This window comes from Erythrolamprus reginae, chromosome 1 (assembly GCF_031021105.1).
Source record: "Erythrolamprus reginae isolate rEryReg1 chromosome 1, rEryReg1.hap1, whole genome shotgun sequence".
Classification (NCBI taxonomy): domain Eukaryota; kingdom Metazoa; phylum Chordata; class Lepidosauria; order Squamata; family Dipsadidae; genus Erythrolamprus; species Erythrolamprus reginae.
This window is the reverse complement of record NC_091950.1, coordinates 253,445,273-253,471,363: the sequence shown is the minus strand read 5'-3', so window position 1 is coordinate 253,471,363 and position 26,091 is coordinate 253,445,273. Positions and strand designations below refer to the sequence as shown.

Here is a 26,091-nt window from a genome sequence, read left to right as displayed (position 1 = left end):
GTCATCTTGAATGTTGTTTTTAATCTGTCTTGGTCTGCATAGAAAAAAAATATGCAGTGTAACTAAGGAGAGGCAGGATAATTCTCGGTTTTATTTCCTGAAGCTATTTCTGGATTGATTTAAATTAAATTCTGCTTGGACTGTCTCTTCATATTGACCTTGCTTATTGGTCCTTTCCCCTCAATTCAAGGAAAGAAAATGCTTCTTCTATTTTCATTCCAGTTCTTCCCATTGACTCAGAACTGTTTCTGGGGGAAGAGCCACGTTAAGTCTATCGTACTATAGCTAAAGCAGTAGTCTTCTTTAGTTAAAGATTAATGTCAGGCTGAAACCATTGTTGACTTGGAGATGTTGGCCTGCCATACTTACGCTGTAGAATTTGTTCCTGCTGTAGGAATTTGGAAGGGGCTGTTGCATGAGGGATGCAGAATTATAGCCATAACAAATTCCTTCCAGATTCTCAAGGTCATCTTGTGTTAAGTACCTGCCCGGAAGCTGATGACAGAAGGAGACTGGTCAACGTTATGAACTTGTGAGTGTGGGAATGAGGGAATGAACTTTAAACTGGGTAGAGAAACCTCCGTAGCTTTACAGTTGGGTTTCTCCCAGATGTGCCAACATGGCTCTGCTAATAAATTGGAACTTTGAGGAATACTTTGCCTTGGACTCTGATTTAATTTTTAATGCTATTTGGGACCCTGACTATTAACGTATTTGAGCCTTTGCAAAATAGACCCCATTTTGTCAGATGCATAGCATAACTACCCTGAAAGCAGAAAGAGGATACATATACTTTTGACCAATTTTTTTGGAAGGAGGGAAAATTGTTCTGGGATGAAAATCCAGAAGGACATAAAATCCAGAGAAGACAGGCAGCAGTGGTAACTTCTTGGCCTTCACATAAAAGGTGTTCGGTATTAAAAATACATTCTTGCACCGATGAAACGAATTCTGTGAAATTCCATAACAAACGTTTCCCAAGGCCGCATGAATGAACTTACGGCAATCAGAAGTGACTATCTTGCCTTCTTTGAGTTCTCTGAATGATTGACTTCATTCTCAAACTGTACCCGCCACTTCTTTGTTCTGATTCATTGCAGGATGTTGACTGTTTGAACGTACTTGGATTTTGTTTACTTCTTTCATCTTCAGTGATCATCTCTCAGCCATGCAATTCATGAAAGAATTGGTTATTTTCACCCAATTGTCCAAAAGTACGGTTCGATGGATCTTTGACCAATTGTATACTGTTTTTTTTTCTTTTTAGATTTTTATCCTGCCCTTTTTCTTTATATACTGTACAGCTTAAGACAGTACTTAAGGCAGCGTTTCCCAACCGGTGTGCCACGGCACACTAGTGTGCCGCGAGACACAGCCAGGTGTGCCGCCAAGCTCCTAGGGAAAAAGGAGAGCTTAAGGAGAGCCCTGCCCAGCTGGAGATTCCCTGGCAGCACCAGGTAGAAGCCGGCAATGCAGCACCCTTTTCCAGTGCCGCGCAAGGAGCTGGGCGTTGGAGTTTGGGGTGGGGAGTGATGAAAGTGCGGAGGCCGGCGCTGCGGCTGCCCCCACCCCCCAGTGCCTCCGTTCCCCTCGCGCCCCTGGCTTCTCGCCGCTGACGCCCGCCCGCCCGCCCGCTCAATCTGCCCCTTTCTCCAGCTCCTCCGGCGAGCGCTCGGAGAAAACCTCACAGCGGAGGTCGGAGAAGGTTCTTTGGAACGTCGGGGGTGCGCCCTATCCCCCAGCCAGTCTACCCGGAAAAGCTTTGCCGGCCTCCGCAGAGAAGGAAGAGAGAGAACAAGAGAGAGAAAGAAAGGAAGAGAGAGAAAGAGATAGCAAGAGAGACAGAATGAGAGAGAGAGAGAAAGAGAAAGAAAGAAAGAGACAGCAAGAGGGGGGAAGGAGGGAGAGAGAAAGAGAGCCAAAGAGAGAGGAAGGAAGGAAGAGAGAAAGAAAGAGATAGCAAGAGAGACAGAATGAGAGAGAGAGAGAAAGAGAAAGAAAGAAAGAGACAGCAAGAGGGGGGAAGGAGGGAGAGAGAAAGAGCAAAAGAGAGAGGAAGGAAGAGAGAAAGAAAGAGATAGCAAGAGAGACAGAATGAGAGAGAGAAAGAAAGGAAAGAAAGAAAGAAAGACAGCAAGAGGGGGGAAGGAGGGAGAGAGAAAGAGCAAAAGAGAGAGGAAGGAAGGGAGAAAGAAAGGGATGGAGAGAGAGAGAAAGAGGGAGGGAGAGAGAAATAGAGCGAAAGGGAGAAAGAGAGATTTTTTTTGTCCAAACTTTTTTGCGCCCCCCCCCCCCCTCAATGTTCCCCAGGATTTTGAAAATGTGAATAATGTGCCGCGGCTCAAAAAAGGTTGGGAAATACTGACTTAAGGCATACCAAAATATTCCTTCTTCTTCCTATTTTCTCCATAAGTTGCCAACGTTCGTCCCTAAGTCAGGTCCAGAATTCACCAACTCCTTTCTTATAAATCTTTCCATTCTCCACCACCCAGTCAGAGTTGAAGAAACTTGGATAAGAAGCTAAACTTCTTCCAAAAAAAAAAAAAAATCCAAGAAAGTCCAGTTGCCTCTTGAAAGAGCACCTTTGGCCCACCAACTCCTGGTTTCTAGGCCAGCACTATCCTCCCTATACATTTACAAATATATTATTATTATTATTATTATTATTATTATTATTATTATTATTATTATTATTTATTTTATTAGATTTGTATGCCGCCCCTCTCCGAAGACGACTTATTATTATTATTATTATTATTATTATTATTATTATTATTATTATTTATATGCTGCCCCATCATTTATTGATTGATTGAAGAAAATTGTATGTGGCTACCCAACTTACTCTCATTGGTCTCTGAACAGATAAAAACCCAACACAAAAAAGCAGTACCCCCACCAACCCTCCTTATGATGACAGCAATCATCATACAGATATTTTGCTAAGAATCTCTCCTCAGTTCAGTAGTACTGTTTCAAAAGAACATGTTTTAAGATTGTGTGAGCTTTTATTCCTTGCCCATTTTACCACTTATAATTCAATGACATGTTTTTCAACCTCCCTGCTTTTAATATTCTTTGCTGCATTTAATGACTTTCTGCCAACTTCATTCCATAAGTAAGAAGCTTTAGTTACTTAGTTAATTAGTAAGTTATTCATTATATTTATATCATGGAAAATAAATTTTACTATGGCGACGGGCAAGAAGGTAGAGCAAGTTAGTAGAATGGCATTCAATATATGTACTGTATATGTATTTTTAAAGCATACCGTGACAGCTTGCTTTTAATTTTTAATTTGCTGACCTACTGTATTTTCTTTCAATCCAAAGCTTAACAATTGGGAATTTGTTTTTCCCCACCTGTTTTTGATCATTAGTACAATCCTTAATTATGCCAAATACCACTGGATTTGACAGAGGAAGAAAGGGCTGAAATCCAAGCATCTGTGATAGTAAATGACTCTTTGTATCATTCCATATTGCCACAGGCTACTTTCTAGAAGTGCTACTAGGGCAAAAGGATCATAGCGGACTTTGTGGGGAAAAAAGTGTTAAACCGATTCTGTTTATATCTGCTACAATCTGTACAGTGCAACAGGCCCCATTAACATTTTGCTTTACCATTATTTCTGTGCTCCACAATATTATCTACAGATCCCTTTCTCCAATGTGATGGTGCTATAATACAAGGTCAGGACAGTGGGGAAAGACACTGGGTTTTGATTTTTTCTGTAGCCATGAAGTCCATTGGGTGAATTTAGGATTGTTATACACACTGGTCTTCTCACTGCACCGAGCCATAATTAATCAACTGGACTTGCACATCACAGTACATCCGAAATTATGATTTGCAAAGCAAGGTTTACATAGCACCAAGTCTCAACTGAGCAAAACTCATTGCGACCTAAAGTGATGGGTAAAGCTTAGTCATGCTCTATAAGACTATTTACTACCATTGTGCGGAAATGAATAGATTGAAAATTAAAGATAAGGAAGATTGATTACTATAATGTATGGGGAAAATTTAATGATTGGTTAGAAAATGAATATATATAGAGGACAAGTAACATTGATTAAATTGGAGGAAAATAAAAAAATTGAAGGTGGTAGATCCTGGATATTGGGGGGGGGGGTGTTGGATAAGTTTAAGAGAAGTACCAATAATTAAATGAGATTAGAGACATAAGTTATCTGTCTGTTAACTATAGGATGTACTGTGAATAGATATACTGTACTCGGGGAAAAGTTAAAAGGGAGAAAAGAAAGCAGAGAAAGAAGAGTAGAAGGAAAGGAACCGCAACAACACTCGAGCACAAAATAGATTTAAACTAAATGTCAACCGCTCCAAACTAGATTGCAAAAAATACGACTCCAGCAATAGAGTAATCAATGCCTGGAAGCACTACCCGACTCTGTGGTTTCTACTCCTAACCCCAAAACCTTTAATCTTAGACTATCTACAATTGACCTCTCCCCCTTTCTAAGAGGTCTATAAGGGGTGTGAATAAGTGCACCATTGTACCTACCGTCCCTGTCCTACCGTTCTATTGTCTTCTATCATTACTTTTTATCATTACTTATCTAATGTTTTATTTGTACAAATTACCATCCTATAATTGTTTGACAAATAAATAAATAAATAAATAAAATATCTGTATTTTATAATGCATTATTCTAATTTTATAATGCAATAAAACAATTATAAAAAAAAAAAACCAAGCAAGTTAGGGTTGCTTGCCGATCTACAGTTTAATATCAGTAACGGGGAATACCGCTAGAGCAGTCTAGATTAGCTTGACAGCTGAGACCATATCTGGAAAAAAGCAAACCTCAATTCCATGCATTTTATTGCATGGATAAGGATATATCTAGCCTCATTGGCGGTATCCCTTGTGATATAGTATTGCCTTTAATCTACAGCTAGTTCAAAATGCAGGCGCCAGAATGCTTTTATAGGCTGGGAATTTTTTTTCCTTGCATGATATAAATTATTAAACCACTTATTTCAGACTTAATTCCCTGCAGTCTGGAACCAGGATATGTGTAGCTCTGAGTGGTCCAAGGGTACTATTCCAAGTTTAGTTTCACTTATTAAATATGTGCAGCCATAAACTACTATTCATTAATGTGATTAAATATTAAAATGCAACGGAAGAAAAGATTGATTGGGAGACTAGCTCTATGATTAATTTCCATATGATTTAAATAAAGCTTGGGGTCTGCTGGTATCACTCGGGCTATTTTCTGTGATATCATCTCATTAAAATCAGGTACAGGAAAGCTTTGTTTTTTCTCCATCCAAACGGAGATGATAGCACACCTGTTCACAGTTCATTTGTCACAATCTGATAAATGCAGTGTGCAATTTAAAGGATAATTGGGGAAATCCTCTATCTAATAATGTTTACCCTAAGGGTAAAACTTTGCTAGTATTTACTCCCTGCCAAAATTTAATGCATAATTTACAATCTTCAGTGTGTGAATGCTTGCGAGGTTGCTTAACTCATATTAATTTAATACAATTTAATTTTAACCGAGCTGCCATCATAACATTCTTATTTCTCTTCACGGCCAAATTATATATCAATTCTTACGGTTCCTTAGATTACTTAGCATTGAATGCTTATTTCGATTATGTGCCATCAAGTTGTGGTTGACATTTAGCAACCACATAGAACAGGGGTGTCAAAGTCAATTTCATTGAGGGCCATACCAAGGTTGTGTTTGACTTCAGGGGGCTGGGATGAACGTGGCCAAGGTAGGCACAGCCAGCTCAACGTCAGTCCTGTCAGGAGCGCCTGGGGTGGCCTGAGCGCTCTGCCAGCAAAAATGGACTCCGAAGCTCTGTTTTCGCCTGCGACGGCCTCCTGAAAATGGAAACAGAACTCTGGAGAGCTGAGTTTGGCCCATCTGAGCTCCATTTTTTCTGGCAGAGGCACCACAGGCCAGTCCTTTGCTGTTTCCAGGGCAGATCTAAGCACCCTGCAGGCCGGATCTGGTCGCCCAGGCCTTAATTTTGACACCCCTGACATGAAAAGCCCTTTAAAAATCCTAAGAACGGTTTCAGAAGTGACTCCACACAAAGATCATATTGGCAGATTACAAGGCCATGCTTTTTGGCAACAGCTGAATATCCATAGAATTCCTTCTTTTCAGAACTCTGCTTGAGCTTCTTTCTTGAAGATTTTAATTAATAATAAGCTTTGCCCCATGTTAACAACTTTTGCCTCATTTGTTAAGTGAATCACTCTATTGGTTAAATGAGCAACACGGCTGTTATGTGAATCTGATTTCCCCATTGACTGCTCATCAGAAGGTTGCAAAACAGGAACGACACGACTCTGGGACTGTCCATAAGTCGCTTTCTTCAGTGCTGCTGTAACTTTGAATGGTCACTAAGCGAACAGTTGCAAGTCGAGGATTTCCTGTATAATATTTAGAAAGTTATTTTATTCCAAAAGAAATAGAGAAATAAAAAGAAGTATGGGGTACCCCTACCTAAGAACATCTCTACTTATGAACTTTTCTAGATAAGAACCGGGTGTTCAAGATATTTTTGCTTCTTCTTTAAGAACCATTTTCCACTTACAAACCCAAGCCTCCGAAACTAACTGGAAAAGGTAGGGAGAAACCTCCGTGGGGCCTCTCTAGGAATCTCCTGGGAGGAAACAGGGCCGGAAGAGGTGGGGTGAAGCCTCTGTGGGGCCTCTCTAGGAATCTCTTGGGAGGAAACAGGACCGAAAAAGGCGGGGAGAAGCCTCTGTGGGGCCTCTCTAGGAATCTCCTGAGAGGAACAGGGCCTCTACCCTCTCTGTGGTTTCCCCAATCGCACACATTATTTGCTTTTACATTGATTCCTATGGGAAAAATTGCTTATTCTTACAAACTTTTCTACTTAAGAACCTGCTCACGGAACGAAGTACCACTGTATACATTTACTGTATATGGAGCACGGGCCTTGTCAGCATTCAAAATAAGAGGAGGGGGCAGGGTTGTGGGGGAGGGTTCCTAGAATTACTCTAAGAAATTAGAAAAGGATATCTGGCAGTGGTGGGTACCTACTGGTGTGGTCCGGAACGCCACACCAGTAGGATCTTACTGATGAAGCAATTTCAAGTTTTTTTCCCCCCGGCATCTCCTGAGAAGGAGCTGCTCAGCTGTGCTTTGGGTGAAGAATAAAGGCTTCTTCCGACATGGAGACGCCGGAACAAAAATAGCCGAAAATTGCATAATCTGTGGGTTCCTATCGGTGTGGCGCTCTGGACCGCATCCGTAGGAACCCATCACTGATGTCCGGTTATTGCACCCCTCACTCTGCCTCCCGCTAGTGTAAAATTACGTTGCATTTTTAGACTTACAAAAGGAGGCACCAGGGCAGAGAAAGCCTTCAGCAGAATTTACAAGATTATAAACTTCTTTTTCATCAAGAACGTTATGCAAAATATTATTACAATTACCCAGAGATGTATTACTTTGAATTGCATGCTTGCGAAGCTCTGGAACATTCGTCTGCTTCAGTAGTTTCTTGTTAGCAAATGTCCCCCCCTCTTGAATAATTTTAGCCTTGTTTATGTAGAACACCGTAGTGCCGAAGAAAGAAGCAACAGAGAATCAGAGCTACCTAACAGCAAGTTACAAAAATCTCTACATGCTACTTTGGGCATTTAGCTGGAACAAGGTATTCACTGATGCGTAAGAGGAATGAGGCCGTTACATCTGGCCTGCGGACCTTCAGCCCCTAGCTTGTCGCGGTGAATAAGGCATCAAGCTGTGTTCTGACATCCATTGGTTGGAGTGTGAGGAGTGCTTTCTGCATGGCAAACATTGGCTTCAAGGTGGCCCTGGTTGCACAGAGTTCTGTTCAGGTTTTAGGCCTGACTGTTCCCTGTGACACAATAAAAGACTGAGCAGGCAAGGCTGGGTATGACCAATTGTGCCATAGTCATAAGCAAGCAGCCTTTTGAGGCTGAAGGTTTGAAAAAGATTTCCACGGCTAACAGAGTAAAAAAATACTAAAGGGACATGTCATATACATGGATGCTTGCTTTGTACTTCAACCCATATTCACCAAATGGAACAACTATTCCTTTAGTGCAGACATGGGCAAGGGGTGGCCCGTGGGCTGCATCCAGCCTGCCCGCTGTCTGTGACCGGCCTGTCCGCTATCTGTGACCAGTCTGCGGAGGTCGTGGTCCGCTCCAGTGCGAGGATGAAAAAGCTCACTGCGTCTTCCGGGACTCCTCCATTTCCTGCTTTCCTGATGAATCATGAGGAAAGCAGGAACCGGAAGAGTCCCAGCAGACCCGGTGAGCTCTTTCATCCTTGCACTGGAGCGCACCCTGACCTCCTACCGAGAGCGCCCAAGCACAGAAACCACGCAAACACTCCAGCGCAGTGACTGTGGTGCACTGTGTTGCCGTAAAGCAAACAAATAGGAGTCTATAGAGTGGGTCTGGGTGTTAGGTCAGGCCAAGGTCTGGGTCTTTACAGTATTGGGTAGAACTGAGTTAATTATATTAGTCCAGCCCTCTAAAACCACCCCAATTTCTCCTGCGGCCCCCATGGCAAAATTAATTGCCCTCCCCTGCTTTAGTGTCTATGGTGCAATTACTAGGGTTTTCTGTAGTACTAAGAAGGAGTTGTGGTTCTGGGCTGTAGTAAGCAGTTCCAATATTTCAAGAATAATAGAACAGAATTAACAGAATTGGAAAGGGATCTTGGAGGTCTTCTAGTCCAGCCCCTTGCTCAGGCAGGAAACCCTATACCTAAGATGGTGAACCTATGGCCCCTCTATGGCATGCGGAGCACTCTGTGGAGACGCATTCCGTCACCAGCTATTCTTTTAATTTCTGGCAGCTGGTCTTTGCTGGCACTGGAGCACCGGGAAATGGCCCCAAAAACAGCCCACAAAATGTCCAAAACTAGGCCAGCTTGGGGGCCTTTTTCGGGCTGTTTTCAGGTCATTTTTCAGGTCCAAAACAGTCTGGAAATGTCTGGAAAAATGGCCAAAACCGGCCAAAAAACAGGCATGCGCATGCCAGCCAGCCAGTGTATGGTGCTTTGGTTCACACATGTGCACATATGCACATGTGTTCTGGTTTTGGGCACTGTGCATAAAAGGTTTGCCATCACTATAGCATTTCAGTTAAATGGTTGTCCAATCTCTTCTTTAAATCTTCCAGTGTTGGAGCATTCACAACCTCTGGAGGAAAGTTGTTCCACTGATCAGTTGTTCTGTCAGGAAATTTTTCCTCAGTTCTAGGTTGCTTCTCTCCTTGGTTAGTTTCCACCCATTGATTCTTGTCATGCCCTCAGGTGCTTTGGAGAATAGCCTGACTCCTTCTTCTTTCTAGCAGCTCCTTAGATATTGGAATGTTGCTACCATGTTACCCCTAGTCTTTCTTTTCATCAAACTAAACATACCCAATTCCAATAACTAGATATACCCAATTCCCAATAGCCTCCAGTCATCTAATCATCTTTGTTGCTTTTCTCTGGACTCTATCTAGGGCAGTGGTTCTCAAGCTTTCTAATGCCGTGACCCCTTAATACAGTTCCTCATGTTGTGGTCACCCCCAACTATAAGTCTAGTGCCAATTCTCCCAATAAAGCTTTAAGCTGATTGGCAGGAAGGTCAGGGAGACACCCCCACTGTAAACGCCTGATTGGTCAGATTGTAAAAATATATCCAAGGCATCAGACTAGAAGCTTTAGTTCCTAACACCATGGGAAATTTGTCTTTTCCCACGGTCTTAGGCGACCCCTGTGAAACGGTTGTTCTGCCCCCAAAGGGGTCCCAACCCCCAGGTTGAGAACCACTGATCTAGAGTCTCAACATCTTTTTTACATTGTGGCAATCAAAGCTGGATGCAGTACTCCAAGTGTGTCTTACCAAGGCATTATATTGTGGTATTAACACTTCACATGATCTTGATTCTATCCCTCTGTTAATGCACCCTAGGACTGGTGAAGTAAAGTATATAAGTAAAACATTTGTGTCTATGGATGAGTACCAGCAGCCACATCCCCACTTTAGCGCCAGGACTAGGACACTAACATCACTAACATCAATGACTAGGTCATTAGCTTCAAATATCTTGGAGTACCAAGACGGGAAAATTTGCTCTATATCAGAATCCCCAAACTCATCAGCTCATTGACCTTTTCATGAAATTTTAGATTATTTATCAACTCTGCAAACATTTATTATATGTAAATAATTTAATAAATACTACTTTGGCCCTATTTGGACAGGGAGTCACTGCTCACAGTCACTCATGCCCCCATCACCTCGAGGTTCGATTACTGCAATGCTCTCTACATGGGGCTACCTTTGAAAAGTGTTCAGAAACTTCAGATCGTGCAGAACGCAGCTGCGAGAGCCATCGTGGGGCTTCCAAGTTTCGCCCATGTTTCTTCAACACTCCGTGGTTTGCATTGGCTGCCAATTAGTTTCCGGTCACAATTCAAAGTGTTGATCATGGCCTTTAAAGCCCTACATGGTATTGGACCTCCGGAACTGCCTGCTACCGCACGAATCCCAGCGACCGATAAGGTCCCACAGAGTTGGCCTTCTCCGTGTCCCGTCGACTAAACAATGTTGTTTGGCGGGCCCCAGGGGAAGAGCCTTCTCTGTGGCAGCCCCGGCCCTCTGGAACCAACTCCCCCCCGGAGATTAGAATTGCCCCCACCCTCCCTGTCTTTCGTAAACTACTCAAGACTCATTTATACCGCCAGGCATGGGGGTGTTGAGATATTCCTTCCCCCTAGGCCATTACAAGTTATGCATGGTATGTTTGTGTGTATGTTTGGTTTTTATAAATAAGGGTTTTTAGCTGTTTTATTATTGGATTGTCACATGCTGTTTTATCATTGTTGTTAGCCGCCCCGAATCTACGGAGAGGGGTGGCATACAAATCCAATAAATTATTATTATTATTATTATTATTATTATTATTATTATTATTATTATTAATATCACAAATAAAAATAGAAATAACAAGAGTAACGGATAGTCCCACCAACCCTTAATATTGACCATTTGGAGGGAACCTGCACTATAGTATCATGTTTAATGTTTATATTTTATTCTATGTATGTATTCTTGATTGTAACAAAGAATGCCCAGTATATATGTATACAGTGGTACCTCAAGATACGAACCCCTCGTCTTACGAACAACTCGTGATACGAACCCGGGGTTCAGAAAAATTTTGCCTCTTCTTACGAACTTTTTTCGAGTCACGAACCGGCGTTCGGAGACTGCTGGGAAGCCGCGTGGCTGTTTTAAAAGGTGACAGCCGGGCGGCGGGGCTTCCCAGAAGCCTCCCGAACGCCGGTTCGTAACTCGAACAAAGTTCGTAAGAAGAGGCAAAATTTTGCTGAACCCCGGGTTCGGTTCGGGAGGTTGCTGGGAAGCCCCCCAGGCCGGCTGCGACCTTTTAAAACACCCGCGCCGCTTCGCAGCTGTCTCCCGAAGCCGAACGCTAAAGCCGAACTTCCGCATTCGGCTTCGGGAGACAGCTGGGAAGCGGCGCGGGTGTTTTAAAAGGTCGCAGCCGGCCTGGGGGGCTTACCAGCACCCCCCGAACCCGGGTTCGGGGGGGTGCTGGCAAGCCCCCCAGGCCGGCTGCGACCTTTTAAAACACCCGCACCGCTTCCCAGCTGTCTCCTGAAGCCGAACGCTTCCGCGTTCAGCTTCGGGAGACAGCTGCGAAGCGGCGCGGCTGTTTTAAGAGGTCGCAGCCGGCCTGAGGGGCTTGCCAGCACCCCCCCAAACCCCAAACCCGGGTTCGGGGGGTGCTGGGAAGCCCCCCAGGCCGGCTGTCACCTTTTAAAACAGCCGCGCGGCTTCCCAGCAGTCGCCGAAACCCGATTTTTTGCGGGGGTTTTTTTGGTTGCACGGATTAATTGACTTTACATTGTTTCCTATGGGAAACAATGTTTCGTCTTACGAACCTTTCGTCTTACGAACCTCCTCCTTGCACCAATTAAGTTCGTATCATGAGGTATTACTGTATATGCATGGTAAGGAGGATCTTGTAGCAATAGCCATGTTCCCTTCAGAAGGGAGCGTACTAAATTCTGGCCGAGCTCCAGGTCCAAGAACGTTGAAATTGGCTAAATCAAAGCTTCAGCCCATGTAAATTCTGAGCAGTTGACTCCTCTTGTGTGAATCAGCCTCTTTAGTGAGAGATGAATGTGGGTGGGAAGCCAGGAAATAACACGGTTTCCTGTTTATCAGGTGGAATAATAGGTAATAATCTATTTGCAACAGAGACAATAATTGCACGCAGAGAACTGACCTTCACACAAATTGTTCATTTACATTTTAGAGAGACAGAGAATATATTTTGAACTGAAGTCTGTATCTGCCAACTCATTTCCCTTCAGCCATTAAAAAAAATGAATTAAAAAAGGAAGATGCAATTTAAATAATAATAATCATAATGATCCACACACAGAGGCAGTTTGACTGCAGCTGAAGATTTGTCTTATTATACTTTTGTTATCCTGGAAGGCAATTGTCTGTTTGTTTGTTTGTTTCCATGCTTCTTTTTTTGGTAAAGCATTGGGAATATTAACTCTGCTTGATAATAACACGCACCAGAATATAAATTTAGTTAAGGTTTTCTCACTCCACCCGCAACTTATTGAAGTTATCATTTTCTCCTGAATGAATCATACGTTGACTCACTTAGCTGACTAACTGCTTTGACCATTGTCAGTGCCTGTCTTGAAGCAGAAATCCATTTTTTTTGTTCTCTTGGCTTATGATTCAGGTTTTTTTTATTATTATTATAGCATTTCCACAGCAGTGCAGAATATTATAAAAGGTAATCAAGGAGTTTGGTTTTGATGACTGATTAATAACAAGCCGCTTGAAAGAAGGATGTACCTTTGGAGCAACAGTCATAACAACACAGAAGCTTTGTTTAATATTTAAAAGCTTGCTTTTATTTTATTTTTAAAAAAAATATTTTTAAATATTTAAAAGCCTTAAAACACATTATGGTATTCATTTCCATTGCTCACTAAAGCAAATGTGTATCTGTATAGTTATGTGTTCATTTCCTACAAGCCATAAAATAAATCTTTTAGATTCCAGGAATGGATCTGCTGGGAATTCACACGTAAATTATCAGAGTTGCTCAGGACTGAAAATATACGTATAATGTAGTACTGTTCACGTTCAGTCCACGTGTGACACTAATATGGTTTGGTCCTTGCTATTCTATTCTGGTAGGGTACATATTTTGAATTGTTTTAAAGCCTTGGCATCAGTTAATGAACTGATTTGTTCAGAAGCCTGGGGAAAAAAGGAGGATGAGTCCATTGCAATCCTGTTTGAATCTATCGGTTTTCCTGTCCTGAGGAAGAAAAAGCTATTGGTGTACAGTAGTCCCTCACCTATCGCTGGTGTTACGTTCCAGACCTGGCCACGATAGGTGAAATCCGCGATGGGGAATTTATCGACTGATAGTACTTATTTAAGTATTTATATTGTAATTGTTTGGTAAGTTTTCATTGTTTTAAGTGTTTATAAACCCTTCCCACACAGTATTTATTTTAGATACAGTATTTAAATACAGTGTTTACAATTTTAGATATATATATATATATATTTAAAAACCTGCCGATCGAGTTCGGCGGGCTGTTTAAATCTGCCGATCGACTTCCTCAGAAACCCGCGATGAAGTGAAGCCACAGTAGGTGAAGCGCGGTATAGCGAGGGACTACTGTAGTGCAGTGATGGCAAGCCTTTTTGGTTTGTGTGCTAAAATGTGTGTGTGTGTGTGTGTGCGTGCCCTCATCCATAATTCCCTGTGCCCCCTTCATGCACATGCACACATGACCTCCCCCCCACTCCCGACACACAATGGCACTCCTGCTTTTCGCCTTTCCCAGGTTTTCGCTCTCCCCTAGGAGCCTGGGGAGGGCAAAAATGGCCTCACCACCCCGGAGGTCCTGCGGAGGCAGAAAATGGCCCATTTGCCAAGTTCCTGTTGAACCGGAAGGCCTGTTTTTTTGCTCTCCACAAGCTCCAGAGCCTTTCTAGGAGTCTGAGGAGGGCGAGAACGGCCTTCCCCACCTCGGACCTGCAGACATGAAGGACCCTGTGGATGACTCATGAATAGAGTGGTGAGAGCCACAGAAGAATACGAAGCTCACAGCTTTTAGCTGTTTAAGGACACTAAATTCACCCATATCTCCACTTTCCATTGCACATTTTTGAATACAATAATAAATATGTAGATTTATTTTATTTATTAGTATTATTAGTAATTAGTAATTAATTAGTTGGATTCATATTATTGGTTTGTTTCTTGTATATGCTATGAGCCGCCCCGAGTCCTCAGAGAGGGGCGGCATACAAATCCAATTAAATAAATAAAATTAATAATAAATATGTAGAGATCTTCCAAGCAGCAGAGCACTTGAACTACCTGGTGAGTGATCCTCCAAGTCCCGGATTAAAATTAAAAGTAAAGAAAGATCTATAAGAATTTTAAAAGTAATTAAAAGCAAAAAGTTTACCATGAGTTTGAACTAAGACAGTTTAAAATAAACTTAACAGGTCAATTGAATTTGCAATTTATTTATTGCAATGTACAGTATTTATTTTAAAGTGCTTCTGAATTAATTAAATAAATAATACGTATCTCCATGGCAACAAGAACTGTTTAGGACTGCTAAAAGGAGCAATTGGTTGGTTTCATTAAACAAAAAAGTAAGGGTAAGTTATGAAAGATCATCTGACTGTAGAACTATGGAATGCCAAATAGGACTAAAAAAGATCAGGATATGAAGAAAGGAATGGGTGGGAGAATACAGTATTCTCCTTTAATTTTATATACAAATTATTTTAAGTACTAACATTTGGGTGAAACTTGAACTGTTTTTACCAGGACTTACAGATAACCAATTAGACTTACCAAATAAATTATTGTATGTAGAAAGGTATGAAATATAGAAATACCTATAATGGAAGAATGGATTGTAAAGATGACAGAACTCACAAAAATGACAAATTTGACCTTTCTATTTCAGAAATAATCTTCCAGTAGACTTTAGGAATGACTAATCCAGCTGGGGCTACGAGTTCAGCAAGTAATCACAGGGCTACAAATTCCACAAAGTTGTCTTTTTTTCCAAATTTGGTTAAATGAAGTGTTTTTATTTATTGCAGTCAATTGTAGTCCACTTATTTTAAGACTAACATGCCACATGATAAACAAAGGACTCCGAAAAAGAAGAGCCATTCGTTTATGGCAGCCAGCATTTAGAAGGAATCTGGTAGCCTCTTTTCAGAATAACACATTTTATTAAAAGACACAAACTTTTGTGAACAGCAAGTCATTTCACCAGACCCATGTTTTGTTTTTTGCTACATGAAAGGCACTAAAGGAATAATTAATGCTACTTTATTTTAATCAAAATAGAAGTGCTAAAACTAATGTAAGTTCACCCTTAAATATGCTTTAAACATTTTATATTTTAGGAAAGGCTTTGGAATTCAAGTGTTGACTTGATTTTTTTTTAAAATGTTAGTAATATACTGCTTTTTCATAAAAATAAACTAAGCAGCTAGGAATGACAACATCCACATAAGAGAAGAAATAACTTTAAAAGCATATAAAAATCTGACAACAGCTAACAAAAAGGTGTCAGCCCAGTTTTTAAAAAAATCAATTAAATTAAAATGTATACTAATAGCTGAACAAAAGCCAATCATCCCACAAAGCCAAACAAGTTTTTAAAACACAACCTGCTTTCCAACAACACTTTCTTGTTCCACATCTCTAGCTTCTTATGTATTACATTCCTTCTTACCATACAGTATATAGAAGATATTGTCACCTGTACAGGTAGTCTTCATCTTACAATAGTTTGCTTAGAGACCGTTCAAAGTTACAATGACACTGGAAAAGGTGATTTATGACCATTTTTCACTTACGACCTTTGCAGCAGCTACATGATCATGTGATGAAAATTCAGATGCTTAGCAACTGACTCATATTTATGACCATTGTTATGTCCCAAGGTCACGTGATCCCCTTTTGTGGCTATTCCGACAAGCAAAGTCAATGGGGGAATTCACTCAAGAACCAAGTTGTTGTTGTTGTTGTTGTTGTTGTTATTATTATTATTAATTGGATTTGTATGCCGCCCCTCTCCGCAGACTCAGGACGGCTAACAACAGTGATAAAAAACAGCATGTAACAATCCAATACTAAACAACTAAAAAAACCCTTATTATAAAATCAAACATACATACAAACATACCATGCGTAAATTGTAAGGCCTAGGGGGAAAGAATATCTCAGTTCCCCCATGCCTGACGGCAGAGGTGGGTTTTAAGAAGCTTAAGAAAAGCAAGGAGGGTGGGGGCAATTCTAATCTCTGGGGGGAGTTGGTTCCAAAGGGCCGGAGCCGCCACAGAGAAGGCTCTTCCCCTGGGTCCCGCCAAATGACATTGTTTAGTTGACGGGATCTGGAGAAGGCCCACTTTGTGGGATCTAACTGGTCGCTGGGATTTGTGCAGCAGAAGGCGGTCCCTGAGATAATCTGGTCCGGTGCCATGAAGGGCTTTATAGGTCATAACCAACACTTTGAAATACTGTACTAACTTATCAACTGCAGCAGGGGTGATGTAATTTTGGGCATTACGGATCCAGTTCTGTCTGTGCTGGTCTGCGTGCACCGCCATCTTTTTGTGGAATTTCTGGTGATTTTTTTCATTGTTTTTGTATGGTTTCTCCTCATCCTCTGCTGTGAAAAAAGCCATCCCACCCACCCTCTGGTTAATATTGACCTTTATTTCTTCATCTGAAGCACAACTGAGCAGCTCCTCAGCTGTGTTTCGGCCTGAAACCACATTCTGAGCATGCGTGGAAGTGAAAACCATGGGTGAGATGTGCATGCGTGAGTGTAGCAAGCGCACACATGCAAAATGTTGTGATGCACCCCGTTAACGAAGGTGAATGGAACCTACCCCCTGTTGTGTTTGGGCCTGGGCCAGCTGTTGCCCCCACAGATGGGGGAGACGCGGCACACAGTGACTGTGAAAGCCTGGCTGACAGCCAGGATGATGCAGCTGACAGCCAGGAAGATGTAGCCAGCAGTCAGGAAGATGGGGCAGAGAGCCAGGACGAATTGGCAGACAGTTCAGGGGAAGGGGCTGGCAATTCATCAGACAGTTTATCTTCTCTCAGCTAGTCTGCAGGACAATACATCAATTTACGCAGCCGTAGGGCCTTACAAAGAAGGGATCGCTTTAAGAAGTAGCATAAGCACACCTGGGCTGTGTGTGGTTCCCTTAATGAGGGCTAACAGCATAAAAAGGGAACGGGGCCAAGGCAAACTGTGGCTGATTATCTGGGTGGTTTGTCGTTTGTTCCTGCTCTGAAGTTCCTGCTCGTGGATTGTACTTCAGCGTTGTGGGAGTTGAACGCTCTGGGACAAGCTGCTGCTTTTGTGCTGTGAATATTCAGAGACTCTTGGACTATTTCTGCTCCGTGACTTTTGTATGGGTTGGCTTTTCACTGAACTTTGTAGCTGACTGAATTTTGCAACGAATCCTCTTGGTTTCTCCTGAAAGTAAGGACCATTTGCTTTAGACTTTTTTCTTTACTGTTTAAATACAAGTTTGCTGATTAACTATCCACGTGTGTGTTTGACCTTCTTTTCTGGATCATTAATCATTGCTTGAGACCGGTCAGGCAGAAAACCCCCAAACTGCACTGATGACTTAATAACTGTGGCAAGAAAGATGATAAATTGGGTCAAAAGTCACTTAACCAATATCTCGCTTAATAACAGAAATTTGGGGCTACATTGTGGTCATAAGTTGAGAACTACCTGTAGTGCAATATATATTCTTTCCTGCTGAAGAGACCTCCTCTAAAGTTATTTCAGCAGCTTTGAGGCAGCCTAAAAGCAGATTCAGATTTTTTTTTTTAAAGGTGGTTAAACTAGAGCCAGGAAAGTGTCACCGCAGAAAACAAGCTTGTTACCAAGATAATTACCAATGCAGAGAATACAGTGCCCAAACCCAGCAAGCTAGTACAAGGCTATTAAATCTCATTAGCATGTTTGTGTTGGATGCATTTCTGGGTCAATGCGGCTTAGCATATTACTACTTCTGTTCAGATATCTGCAAAGGAGAATCCCGCCTCAGTGTCGTCAAAGATCTCCATCCCCTAACACAGTGATGGCAAACCTTTTTCTGGTTGCATGCCAAATGTGTGTCTGTGTGTATGCGCCCATGATATTGCACCCACAATGCAATGCACGCCCCACCTGTGCATTCATGCATAACTGCCCTCTCCTGCACTTGTTTGTTTTTTTGAAATGAGTCGGGCACGTGCACACTCATAAGAAACAGCAGCAGTGAAGGTGGTGAAGATGGGTAAGAAGAAGATGAGGTGTACAAGGGAAGCCCGAGAGGAGAGTGAGCGGGCCGGTGGTTCTTGCCCTTCCGCTGCAGCTGCTGCTACTTTTCTGGGGATGACAGGACTGTGCAGAAAGAATGCTGGAAGCCGACTCAGGCACACAATGCAGCATTTGCTGGCTGGGTGGCCACCTGTCCCACCCGCGGCTCCTTCCCCAGCTCGGCTCAGCTGGCGGTGAAGCGACAGGCATGGTGGGGGTTGGCTGGGGGCGTCACGCTGCCTGCAATTGATTTTGCACCACCACCATTTTTATCAAGCTCCTCCCATCAAACCCCCCCAATCTTCAACAAACTTCCATTATTTTAGCCAAAATAGAGTTTGCCTGTCACTCCTTTGCAGACTGATTCCAGCCCTGTCCAATAAATAAATAAATAAATGAATGAATGAATAAATGAATAAATAAATAAGTTTTTTTTAAAAGATGAGCTGAGTCCACATGAAAGTTTTTCTGTCCGTAACTCTGCCAGCATCACCAACCTTGTTGTAAGCTGTCCAGAGCTGGCACACATGGTTGCATTTTCTATTTGTTGCTCCTTCTAAAATCTTCTTTTTGATTTCACATATGCAAGGTCACATTACTTTCTGGGTTTTTTAAAAACATTGCATTACAAGTTTGTTTGTTTGTTTGTTTGTTTGTTTGTTTGTTTATTTATTTATTTATTTATTTATTTATTTATTTATTTATTTGTATGCCACCCCTCTCCGAAGACTCGGCGCGGCTAACAACAATAAAGAAAACAATGTAACAAATCTAATATTAAAAAATGGTTTTTAAAAAAAATAATCTTTGGCAAGATCAAAAGTGGGTTCCTCCTGGTTTGGACCAGTTTGCGCGAGCTGGTAATGACCCGTTGGTGATGTCACGATGATGTCACAGAACCAGTTCGGTCGGTGCCAGGCCGTGGGCACTGCCATCTTTTTTTTTTAATTTTTAAAAAAATTTAATTCTTTTTTCTTCTGAGCATGCTCAGAAGTCAAGTTTCCCGCAATGTGCATGCAGTCGCCATCTTGTTTTTTGCTCCCCCCCCTTAATATTTTTTGGGAACTGTGCATGCGCACTTTGCACACATGCGCCCATGAGGTGCGCCCACGTGGCATGGGAGAAAGCGAACCGGCAGCGAAGTAAGTTAGATCCCACCCCTGGGCAAGATGTAGGGTTCCCTGAAGCATGCAGACGATTCCATCTTTTTTTTTTCTTTGGTTGCTCTTCATTATAATTTTGCACTTCCCGTAAGGGACTTTTGCAAATCTCTTTATCCTTCTTTTCAATTAGTTTTGAAGAGCTGGAAGCAAATTAAGTATAATAGTTTAGGTGTTGTTGTAGTAGGAATGAATTATGACAGGTTCAAGCCTGCATAAAATCTCACTAGATATGAATGACTGTGGACAGGCCACCCTGCCACATCCTTTTCCAAGCAGCATTCAGGCCGCTTATGCCATCTGGACTTCAAGTGACAAGCAATGGTCCAAATGCTCATCTGCTTCTTTAGTGAGAATGCAATTCCATCCAGATTTAGAGGTCTATTCAGTTCCTGGGCATACAAGATTGCGAACCACATGGCATTCCTCTTGCCAGGTTTCTTGGCTATTGTCCAAACCATTACAGCATCCATGACCTACTGCAGCATTTATATTGGCTCACCTGACAGAAGACAGGGAGAAATAGAGCTAGATCATCCCGAGCTTACTAATGAAATCCAGTCTCAGTCTTCAAATGCCTTCATCCAGCGCCTTCGTATAGCTATAAAACCAGGGTGTCCGAATGGATTGCTGTAGAATAGCCACAGCCAAGCACAGACCTTTTAAACTCACATCTAATGGGAGGAGCAGAAGAATATTTCCTTACTCTGGGCCCAAGAGGAACTTGCGGCCTGTTGCTGATAGATTGAGGCAATGTTACAATTGTATGTGTATTGATTTCTTTGTTGCTCTTGAATCAAACTTGACTCCCGATGATAAGTCCCTGCAGATTTCTTTGCAGCGTTTTCAGAAGCCGTTTGCCCTTGCCTTCTTCCCAGGGCGGAGAGAAAAAAATGTTACAGGCCCAATGTCATCCTGCTGACTTTGTTCCTGAGGCAAAACCGGAACATAGATCTCCCTGCTCTTACTCCAATCGGACTAAGTTGGTATACCAAATTGTTCACTCAAAAGTGAATCCTGTGAGTTTGGGAAGCTGACTCTCAGCTAGGTGGATTGATTAATATTGATTGATTGGTTTATTTACTTACTTACTTACTTACTTACTTACTTACTTACTGTTCTGCTGGGCTCTCTGATAGGAGTCTCCCGAAAATTCAAGGGTACAAATTTCAGACACACAAACGTTTGAAAATTCAAAACAATTTTCTTTATCACAAAAGTCAAAATAAACTAAGCACTCTTTTTGTATTGCAAAGAGCACTCATCCCAAAACAACCAGGTAGTCTGTACAATTTCCCTTAAGCAGTCATTAAGTACTTAGCTAGCAGCTGTGAAGAAACTTCACACCCCTTCTTCTTCCAACGAAGTGAGAGACACACACACACGTTGCTCTGCTTTGGTTTCAAAGGGGTGAAAAATCAACAAAGTCCAGAAAACAGCAACACGGGATTCCTGAAGAACTGCGATCAGATACTCTTCCACAACGGCCAAACCCACATGCTGCTATTTATAGCAACAGCCCTAATTACTGGAGCCCCACCCAAACACAGGTGGCCTCTCTTACCTCCTGTAATATGTCCTTACTTGGTCTCTTCTACGCATAATTCTGCGCTTGCGTGGGTCCAAGACGTCTTCATCTGAATCAATGGAAGATAATGGAGATTGACTGTCTGGGCTGTGTGCCAAGCCCCCCTCTTCCAAGTCACTCCCACCTTCTTCTTCGTCCAAGGAAACTAAACTCTGAACTGACTCTGTCGGCAATAACACAGGCCTATGACATGTTGAAGTTTCCCCTGCATCCACCTCCACATTCCCTGGGGCAGGAGCTGGGCCAGAGCCTACCACAACACTTACTTACTTACTTACTTACTTACTTACTTACTTACTTACTTACTTACTTACTTACCTACCTACCTACCTACCTACCTACCTACCTACTTACTTACTTATGGTACTTACTTACTTACTTACTTACTTACTTACTTACTTACTTACTTACTTACGGTACTTACGGTACTTACTTACTTATTAGATTTGTATACCGCCCCACTCCGAGGACTGCAGATCCACGTCTGCAAAACCTTGTTATTGAAAATTGTAATGGCTCCTTCAAAATAGTAGTGAGTTCGTTTGGTGTGAAGAAGCTCCATTTTACTTTTTTTTCATAATAAAACTAAGAAGCATCTTTTCTTAAGCTCTGCGGTACGGGTAACTTAATACCGAGTTCTCGGGTATTTTAAAAGGGTGGGGAACACTTATTTTCAATTCAGGGCTGAGAACCAAAAGTAGAAAATGAAAAAATCAAGATACATTAGTTGCTTCTTTCCACAGTCAGTTCCTTCCAACTGATTAAGAAAATTTATCTTTTTTCCTTGTGAACAGGTTACTTTCTAATTTAAAGGAGGGAAGACTTTTTTTTTTCCAGAGCTGTGCATCTCCACTTTGAAGAACCTCCATTTCCAAAGCTTATCTGTGGTTTGAATAGAGCAGAGGGCAATATTTCTGGAAGGAACGGAGGCAGGTTGCTGGCGAGTCTTCCCAATAATTTTGTTCTGCCAGTATGGGCATAAGGTTCCTGTTTTACATTTTAAAAAATTATCATCCCCCCCCCCCTAGAAATTATACAAGAAAGGGTTCAACATATGACAGGGACCTGACAGCTTTGTATCGCTTCTATCTGCTTTTCACACTGACAGGAGTATAAAGAAAGGCAGTCTTAAAAGAATCCCAAAAACAGAGGGACGATGGCCAGAGGTTTATCAGGTTGTTACAAGGGCACAGCAGTGAGAAGCTTCTTCATAAAAAAAAGGAAAAGGAAAATTGGCCTCTTATCACATTGTGTGGAATTCAGTACCTGCTTGGGAGGTTTTCCTCAATATTTTCCCCTGTATTCTTTGCAAAAGTTAGGATCAACATTTGAAAACTTCCATTCAGCTAGTAGGCATGGAATTGAAAATTGAAAATTGCTCATTTTACCTTTTCCTGTGTTCTCAACTTCTGCATTCTCCACATTCGAAAAAATAGATGCTACAGCACATACTACAGGAGGCTTGTAGTATGCTTCTTGCTCCAAAGGGATACAAAGGAGATGTATTCAGCTGTTTTATTCTCAGTAGAACTCAGTTTAGTATGATCTTAGCTTTGCATGGAAACATAGAAGACTGACGGCAGAAAAAGACCTCATGATCTATCTAGTCTGCCCTTATACTATTTCCTGTATTTTTATCTTAGGATGTATATATGTGTATCCCAGGCATGTTTAAATTCAGTTACTGTGGATTTACCAACCACGTCTGCTGGAAGTTTGTTCCAAGGATCTACTACTCTTTCAGTAAAATAATATTTTCTCATGTTGCTTTTGATCTTTCCCCCAACTAACTTCAGATTGTGTCCCCTTGTTCTTGTGTTCACTTTCCTATTAAAAATACTAACCTCCTGAACGTTATTTAACCCTTTAACATATTTAAATGTTTCAATCATGTCCCCTCTTTTCCTTCTGTCCTCCAGACTATATAGATTGAGTTCATTAAGTCTTTCCTGATACATTTTATGCTTAAGACCTTCCACCATTCTTGTAGCCCGTCTTTGGACCCGTTCAATTTTGTCAATATCTTTTTGCAGTTGGTCTTCCTTTATAGAAAAATAAAAAGTGTGAAAATTACTTAGTTCTGAATGCTCTCTCCCCCTTCTGTAACAGGTAGTCCAAGAACTTCCTTAATTCAGAATGATTGAAAAAGGTTGAAAGAAGGATGGATGGATGGATGGATGGATGGATGGATGGATGGATGGATGGATGGATGGATGGATGAGTAGGTTGGTAGGTACATAAAACATTCCATTTTCAAAGTCTGCATGTGCATCATAAGCAACCTGAGACTCTTCCCCACCAATCTACAAAAGCAAATAAATAATATTATAAAGATGATACCAGATGTATGATGTTTTGAATACTGGGAAAACATAAAAACATGGACTAGTCAGTGTTGTGATTCAGCCTGAGGCTCCTCAGGGACCGGCTGGATCTCTGCCGGATCAATGCCCAGAGGAGGAGGACAGTGAACAGGAGGGGGAGGACCAGGCAGACGGGGGAGAGGAACGTCAGGAAGAGGAGGAGGGAGAACAGCCTGAGACCCCCGGGGGGGGGGCTCTCCCCAGCTAGTAGCCTGGATTCATTGGATGAAGACGCACAGGCTATAATAGACATGAGGCAGCGACGAGCAGCTCAAAGACGGGGCCAATTAGAAAGGTATTTCCATCCCTGAATTGGCAACAGCTGGGTTTGGGTGTGGTTCTCCTCAGCAGGGTTGAAAAGGCAGGACCGCCCTTACAGTCTTGTGGAGAGTTATCAATTGGGAGTCCTGTGACCTTGCTTCGATTCTTGGTGTCTCTGATCTTGGCTTGTGGCCTAGAAGTCTGGAAGACTTGGGGGAGGCGTGGGTTTTATTATCTCCAGCGTTGTTTTGGCCAACAAGAATCCTGTTTTATTGCCTGGCCTTCGTGACACCTCTGTGAAGCTTCATAGTGTTCCTGTCTGTAAGAACAGTTTTTGTTACCTGTGTTTGCTTTGAATTATATAAACTGCCTTTGCTTTTTACCAGTGTGTCTGGCTACTCTTTTTGGTTGGTGTTGGCGTCTGGGGGGACCCAGACTGAACAGTCAGGGGGAGAATTCACATATATATGATGCATTATTTCCTGGTCATAGAAATCTCAGCTCCGTGTATAACTCCCAAATGGTTTTAATGGTAAGGAGAATAACAATCAATTTATTCTGACCTCAGCATCAGATCATGACCAGATGGCTAAGTGAATCTAGGGGGGACTCTCCAGAATATCATTTTCCTCTCATGATATCTTTCAAGCAGCACAGATTGTACTCCTCTCTTCCTCTACTTCACGGGTATCAAACTCATAGCATCACATCGCCCTCACATAACATTTTACAACATTTCCCCCCTTTGCGGAGCTGGGGTGGGTGTGGCCTATGCATGATGCATCCGGCCTGCAGGCCGCCAGGTTGATACCCCTGCTCTACCTCATGTTATCCTCTCAATAATTTTGTGATGTAGATTAAGCTAAGAAATAAGATCAAGATCACACAATGAACTTTACAACTACAAATCAAAGTATTGTGTAATCACGTATTCTAATCAGTACATCATACGGTATTGTATTGCATTCCTTATTTGTGTTCCAGAGATTTTATAAGATTAAGATTTATTAGATTTGTATGCCGCCCCTCTCCGAAGACTCGGGGCGGTTCACAACAACAACAGTACAATACACAGAGTACAAATCCAATATTAGATAAAAAAATGAAATTTAAAACCCATAAATATTAAAAACAATCGTTACTGCCCAATCATACCATTCTCATGTATTACAGTCAGGAAAAAGGTGGGGATGGGGGTAGAGATAGTTATTCCCCCCAATGCCTGGCGACATAGATAGGTCTTCAACATCTTGCGGAAGGCGGGAAGAATACGGGCAATTCGAATCTCCGGGGGAGTTGATTCCAGAGGCCTGGGGCCGCCACAGAAAAGGCTCTTCCCCTGGGTAAATAGAGTATACATGCTAGAAATTCCAGCACATTTCAAGACTGTGTTGTATAGTGTCATGAAAATGAACCCCATTCATTGTAACAATGTAGAATAGTACATGAACTCTGGAAAGCTTTAGGATCCATTTTCTGATAGACTAGATAATCCATGAATTACAGTTTTCTTATTCTCATTAATTAAATCTGCAACAAGAAGCCTCTGGATTCACAGCTTGATAGAAGCTCAGAACTGTTGTAGGGATTGTAATTAGCAAACTAGTTTTGTTAATAAAAGAAGTAGTGTTTGAGAAGAAGATGTAAGAATAAAGCCTTATAATTATGATTGAGGATTGTACGGAGCAGGCCTGCTCATCTGGCACAGTTTTCTCCATTCAAGTTGGGGAAGGGAGAAATGGTTTTGTTTTATTGATTCAACAAATACAAGGGAATGAATGCATAGGATTACAGCTATTCGTTTATATTTAGATTTTTAAGGAAGACTAAAAACCTAAATGTAAACTCATATGGAGCAATAGCTATTTTAAAAGCTGTTGAATTCTATAGAATGATAGAGATTCTTGGTTTACTGAGTATTTTAAAAACTATGGTAGAGTGTTTAATCTGGCCAGACCATTTGCAAGGAACTAGCTAGAAGAAGTAGGTGTCTCATTATTAAGAATATTTGATAGAGGGTTGCTATGTTTTGAGAAAGGCAAGGGAACCAAGATATTTCTTTGACATGATTTACTTAATGTTAAGATGAAACTGCATTGATTCTACCAATGTGCAAGAAAAATTTTTGTACTCTAACCAACCCCTCTTAGAAACATAGAAACATAGAAGACTGACGGCAGAAAAAGACCTCATGGTCCATCTAGTCTGCCCTTATACTATTTCCTGTATGTTATCTTACAAAGGATATATGTTTATCCCAGGCATGTTTAAATTCAGTTACT

At 41.7% G+C, this 26,091-nt stretch overlaps 1 protein-coding gene across 1 annotated transcript in view; it reads left to right on the top strand.

The window, feature by feature from the left end:
* VSNL1 (visinin like 1) overlaps window positions 1–26,091 on the top strand; it is a 147,947-nt gene that overhangs the window by 38,381 nt on the left and 83,475 nt on the right. The gene's annotated exons all lie outside the window — the stretch shown is intronic.